Source organism: Schistocerca cancellata, chromosome 2 (assembly GCF_023864275.1).
Source record: "Schistocerca cancellata isolate TAMUIC-IGC-003103 chromosome 2, iqSchCanc2.1, whole genome shotgun sequence".
NCBI lineage: Eukaryota > Metazoa > Arthropoda > Insecta > Orthoptera > Acrididae > Schistocerca > Schistocerca cancellata.
Window position 1 is genome coordinate 470,418,508 of NC_064627.1, and position 7,031 is coordinate 470,425,538.

A 7,031-nucleotide genomic window follows, 5' to 3' on the forward strand; every position below is an offset into this window, starting at 1 on the left:
TTCTTCCAATGAATCTCAGTCTGGCATCTGCTTTACCGACGATCAACATTATATGATCATTCCATTTTAAATCACTCCTAATGCGTACTCCCAGATAATTTATGGTATTAACTGCTTCCAGTTGCTGACCTGCTATTTTGTAGCTAAATGATAAAGGATCTATCTTTCTGTGTATTCGCAGCACATTGCACTTGTCTACATTGAGATTCAATTGCCATTCCCTGCACCATGCGTCAATTCGCTGCAGATCCTCCTGCATTTCAGTACAATTTTCCATTGTTACAACCTCTCGATACACCACAGCATCATCTGCAAAAAGCCTCAGTGAACTTCCGATGTCATCCACAAGGTCATTTATGTATATTGTGAATAGCAACGGTCCTATGACATTCCCCTGCGGCACACCTGAAATCACTCTTATCACTCTTACTTCGGAAGACTTCTCTCCATTGAGAATGACATGCTGCGCCCTGTTCTCTAGGAACTCTTCAATCCAATCACACAATTGGTCGGATAGTCCATATGCTCTTACTTTGTTCATTAAACGAAAATATTTACTTCTACGTTACTCATGTTGGCAGCTGTTCTTGATTCGAATTCTGGAATATTTACTTCGTCTTCTTTTGTGAAGGCATTTCTGAAGGCTGTGTTCAGTAACTCTGCTTTGGCAGCACTGTCTTCGATAGTATCTCCATTGTTATCGCGCAGAGATGGCATCGATTGTTTCATGCCAGTAACATACTTCACATACGACCAGAAACTCTTTGGATTTTCTACCAGGTTTCGGGACAAAGTTTCGTTGTGGAAACTATTATAGGCATCTCGCGTTGAAGTCCGCCCTAAATTTCGAGCTTCTGTAAAAGATCGCCAGTCTTGGGGAATCTGCTTCTTTTTAAATTTGGCACGTTTTTTCGTTGTTTCTGCAAAAGTGTTCTGACCCGTTTTGTGTACCAAGGAGGATCAGCTCTGTCGTTTGTTTATTTATTTGCTATAAATCTCTCAATTGCTGCCAATACTATTTCTCTGAATTCAAGACACATCTGGAATATACTTATATCATTAATATTGAAGGATGGGGGGATTGTCTCTCAGGAAGACATCAAGTGAATTTTTATCTGTTTTTTTGAATAGGTGTACGTTCGTTCATTTTTGGATGATTTGGGGTTACAATATTCAGTCTCGCTGCGACAACCCTGTGTTCACTAATCCCTGCTCGTTATTATCTCAGGATTATTTGTTAAGTGTGTTTTCACAACCGTTTACTATTCACATGGGCTTATGAACTAACTGCTCGAAATAATTTACAGAGAACGCGTTTAGCATAATTTCGGATGATGTTTTATACGTACCTCTGGAATTAAACATGCATTTTCGCCAACATACCGAGGGTAAATTAAAGTCACCACTAACTATAATCGTATGAGTAGGGTACGTGTTTGAAATCAAACTCAAGTTTTCTTTGAACCTTTCAGCAACTGTATCATTTGAATTGGGAGGTCGGTAAAAGGATCCAATTATTATTTTATTCCAGTTGCCAACAATGACCTCTGCCCATACAAACTCATAGGAACTATCTACTTCAATTTCGCGACAAGATAAACTACTCTATCAGCAACAAACACGCCACCGCCAACCGTGTTCAGCCCATCCTTTCGCAACACCGTTAAGTTCTTCGCAAAAATTTCGGCTGAGCTTATCTCCGGCTTTAGCCAGCTTTCAGTGCGTATAACTATTTGAGCATCAGTGCTTTCTATTAGCACTTGGAGCTGTGGTTCTTTCCCAACACAGCTACGACAATTTACAACTGTTATACCGATGGTTCCTGTATGTACGTTCTTCCTGCGTTCGGCTTGCACCCCTTGTGGCTGAAGCATTTCTTGTGTTTTCCCGGGACACTCTAACCTAAAAAACCGCCCATTCCACACCACACAGTCCCTGCTACCCGTGTAACCGCCTCCTGCGAATAGCGGACAACTGATCTATTCAGCGGTACCCGAAACCCAACCACCCTTTGGCGCAAGTCGCGGAATCTGCAGCCTACACGGTCGCAGAACCGTCTGAGCCTCTGATTCAGACCCTCCACCCGTCTCCGTACCAGAGGTCCGCGTTAGGTTCTGTGGACTGTGCTGCAAATGGTCAGCTCTGCTTCCATCTTGCAAGCAAGACTGGCAGCCTTTACCACTTCTGTTAGCCGCTCGAAACCAGAGAGAATCTCTTCTGATCCAAAGTGACACACATCATTGGTACCGACGTGAGCAACCACCTGCAGTTGGCTGCACTCTGTGCTCTTCATGGCATCCGGGAGAACCCGTTCTACATGTGGAATGACTCCACTTGGCATGCAGACGGAGTGCACATTGGTTTTCTTTCCCTTCTTGGCAGCCATGTCCCTAAAGGGTGCCATAACGCGCCTAACGTTGGACCTCCCAACAATCAATGATCCCACCCTCTGATTGTCCGGATCTTGCAGGCTGAGAGATGTCCTCTGAAACAGGACAGGCGACAGCATCTGACTCAGCGAGAGCGTCAGCCACAGACAACGCCTGGAACCTGTTTGTCAGACAAACCGGGGAGGCCTTAAGGGGCTCCGGAACGCCCTATACTTGCAATGTTAAAATAACGCTTATAAATTACATCTTTCCTCACAAAGTATTTGAGGTAGGAAGTTGAACTTTTTACAGATTATTTATTGGAATATGGGCTACAACTTAACACAGGGATTTTACAAAATTTTAGTTCAGTTATTAAAGATGATTTTTTTTTCAATTGTAATGAAAATTCACAACATTTTTTTGCAATTTTTTATTTATATATTCAAAAATATACAGTTTTTTGGAAAAAGGCTGTGTTAAATTATGCAGAAGGTACTGTGTAACATTTACTGAAAGTTTGAAACAAATATGTTTGGAAGATCCTTAGAAAACATGTAATTAGTATGAGAAAATAAAAGTTTTGGGAATCGAGCGACAAAGATTGGATTAACTTTTTAGTGCATTCCAGGTCCATAGGATGGATTATCTTCATCCTCTGCAAACTCCTCCTCCAGCTTCCTCTTGTTCCTCCTTCTGTTTACTCTTGCTTGTATTTCTAGACTCTTTACAGCCCTGTCTGCAGCCCGAAGGCGTTCCTTGTCTAAAGCAAGCATCGCTCGTACCATGTTAGAACCTATCTTCATTCCCATATTTCTAAATACCTTGCACCTTACAATGTTGCCATCATTGAAAGTCGCAACAGCAACTTTACTTTTACTCATTATTATACTTCAACAAAACAGAGACTCAAGAAACAGAATTAATTACGAATATTTTCGAGATAACGACAGAGTAAATAAACATGAAACAATCGACAATCACACCAGCGATATATATTGAACCATCACAGGTTAGCCACAACACATACTTTATCTCACATCACTAAAATGTACCTGTTGAACACGGACGTTAATAATAACACCATTTGACAGCAGTTTAACAGCGCCACAGTGGGTCACGCCCATGTAGAACACATTTCAAAAAAAATTTAAAAATAGTTGTAGTCTTCGGAATTGAATAAATTATATATCTATTAAAAGGTAATAGTCTGCAGATTCAGAAAACGCAAAAAAGTAAAAATTGAACTTTTCATGATTTTGAGCCTTTCCGGAGCCCCTTAAGGTGCGTCCACACTACTCGTGTGGCTCGTGTACCTGTGAGACTTGCGAGCCTTACGAGTAATGTGGACGGAGGTAGGCTCCGAGGGCTCGCCGCGAAACAGGCCTGTGAACCACCCGAGCTTATGGCTCGTCTGGCTACTGCTGTTGTCGGTACATCAAAGGAATGCGCGGCGAGCTGCGCGAGTGGTGTGGACGGCAACAAAGCACTAACCAGTTGGCTCGCTGCACTCGTACAGTTTGGTCTCGGTACTATTCTTTTTCTGTGTTGTGGACATCGGTCTTTCTTTTGAAATGGAGTGGACCGACGATTTTGTCGTTAAATTCATAAATACCCTGTGCTGCGAGATGCAACAAACTCCCAATATAAGATAAAATTTAAAAAAGGTGAAGCGTGGGATTCCATCGCGACAGAACTCGGCGTGGATGTGGCCGAATTAAAAAAAAAAAAGACCAGCTTATTAGCCACTTACAGGAAAGTCCGCCAGAAGAAGACTGAGCCTGGGAAGTCTGACGCTGGGGTTGAGGGAGTGAACGCTCCAAAGTGGTTCGCTTTCAAAGCATTTGAATTTCTGAACTGCAAATATCAGCCGCGGGAGACAATCAACACAGATGTAAGTAAAATATATTTATTTTTGGAAATGTATAAACAGACTATTAAGAAACTAAATGGGGTTCAGTACCTTTTTGGTTCTGTCTCCACGGCTACCTAACTTCTTATCTTTCTCAGTTTACATGTCGGTCCCTGCTCATTTGTTAATTTCAAATTTTTTGGTGTTATTCCCTTATATACCATTAATCATATCATTTCTTAAGATATTTCTTCATATTTATTTTAGCTTACTACAATTTCTATTAGGAATATAGCTAGTAATTGCTTATAGTTTTCAAATTTAAAAATTAAAAGAAGCTCTAATTATGATAAAATTATAGGGTTTATGGCAAAATGAGTTCTCAACGTCACAGAGGGGAAAGGAGGAAATGGAGTGACAAGATTGGAATACATACTGGGGCAACGCTTTGTACTCAGCTAGTAACAAATGAATAAATAATAACGAATAACATTTATTTTTCTAACACAGTATACGAAAGCACATGTACATTTATATGTATTTTATTTGTATATTATTTTTTTTGAGGAAATAAAAATAATAAAATAGGAATTAATAAAGGTAAAACTTCACATATATAGGTAGTTGAAATGTGTGCAGTCAGGCAGTCACTAGTTCGTACGTAGCTAGCAGCTGAAAATTCTTTAATAAATTATTGGTAATCATCTTGCCATGGCAACATTCCCTCTTCGGAAATGAAATAAGCAGCGAATTCATCGCTAATGTCTTGGGCAGTCTGCGTTGAACGTCGTGGAATGTTCGCTAATCGTGTAAACGTTGTAGCAGGAGTGATCTCATTTCTCCAAGTTCCTGGCTTTACATGCCCGTTCTCCTCATGATCCACTGCTCCTACAGGGGTATAAATTTGTCTGAAAGCATAACTTTTTCGCAAGAAATTATGATGGTATATACAAGTCATAACACTTTGGGCTTTCTCAGGCTGTAGTAATATAGGCTTTCTTAGTATCCGGAATACGGAAGAAAGTATTCCGAACGCATTTTCCACAATCCCCCGCGCTCTTGAAAGTCTGTAGTTAAAAATTCTTTTCATTGACCTCTGTGGTTGTTGTCCACTATACAGCTTCATGATATGATTGTTGAGGGGAAACGCGTCGTCTGCGACAATAACATAGGGTACTTTTTTCTGTCTGCCTGGGAGGGTACGATCGTCTGGAAAAACGATGGTACCATTGCTCATATTCTTAAAAAAAAGATGTATTTTGAAAAACACAACCGTCTAAAATTCGACCTTGGCAGCAGACATCAGCATACAAAAAACAGTAGTCAGCATCCACTAGACCAAAAAGAACAATACTGAAAAAAGGCTGATAATTGAAAAAATCGCTTCCAGAATTAACTGGGCTTTGGATTGCGCAATGTTTGCCATCCATCGCACCGAGGCAATGAGGAAAGTTCCATTTTCTCTCATATTCCTCTGCCACAAAGTAACCACTCTTCTTGTGCCTGTGGCATCTGCAAAAAAGTAAATAGAAACTAATATCTCCTAATAATATAAATAATTATTAAATGCATATACAATAATGTACATTCTAATAATTATGAACATTAATAATAATTAAAATCAGTAATTTTGCGTAATAATAGGTAGTAATCATCATAACAAATATTCTGAATTTCACTTATCAACTTGACATTGTTCCTAATTTTTTTACGATTATTATCGTGTATATTCCTATTCCTACATCCATTCTTTTATTTTTTATTTTACTTGCTTTGCTATTGTTTACATCAATCTTTTTCGTCGCTTTGTTTTAGGTGGAATTTAAGGAGGATTTGGAAGAACAGAGGGTTGCGGGCATGGTTACAAAGGAAGGTACAGCGAGCACTTGCGAAGAAATTAGTAATCAAGATGTAGATCATCAAACAACGAGAGGCAAAAAACTACCATCCACACCAAACAAACGCACGAAAGTATATGCTTCGCCTAAAAAAATCAGAGAAAAGGGGCCGAAGATCCTCGTATAGGAGAGGCATATAATGCACTACAAACTGCTTTATCTAAAACCAGAGACGAGTTTGACGGCTATGGAGAGTACATAGCGAACGTTCTACGGTCCATGGACAACACAACACGTGCTTTTGTTAAAAAAGAATTTTCCGACGCGATTTTCAGAGCAGAAAGCGGCTGTTTCGAACATTCTAGACCAAGTTCAACCAACAGCGTCTACAGTTGCTCGTCACATTTACCGCTTCCTTCAACTCAACAAGTTCATGCCCATGAGCAGATGCAATGCAACTTCCAGCAGACATCTACTTCTATTTGTGACAACATTGAACAAGGCTCTCCACATTTTGTGGATCTGTTTGATTTATAATAATTAAAAGTAATAATCTTGGCGTTTAATTGTTTCTCATTCTTTAAATCTAAACGTTTTTATTTGTTTTGCTTATTACCTGATGAATAAAAGTGCATTAATAACAAAATTTGTATAATTTATTAACTTACCTTTACAAACTCCTTCAAGCTACCAGTAAGAGCTGCACATACTTCAGGAACAATGTTTGATATCACTTGCTTGGAGACTTTAAATAAAAAACTGAGGCTGGTGTGGGGATCGCCAGTTGCTAGGTATCTGAACGTAAGTGCCAACTGCTGAGCAACTGGTATAGCTTTCCGAAATTTGCTGTCAGCCTTTGATATTTTCGGTCCTACCAAATTTATCAGATATTCAAAATCTGATGTGGACATATGGCAAAATGTCTTGAATTGTATGTTTTCAACATCCAAGTCATCCATCAACTCACTCCCA

General features: G+C 39.7%; 1 pseudogene; it reads left to right on the top strand.

The window, feature by feature from the left end:
- The first annotated feature begins 3,943 nt into the window (after positions 1 to 3,943).
- Positions 3,944 to 6,596, top strand: LOC126155255 (uncharacterized; annotated as a pseudogene).
- Positions 6,597 to 7,031: the final 435 nt, after the last annotated feature.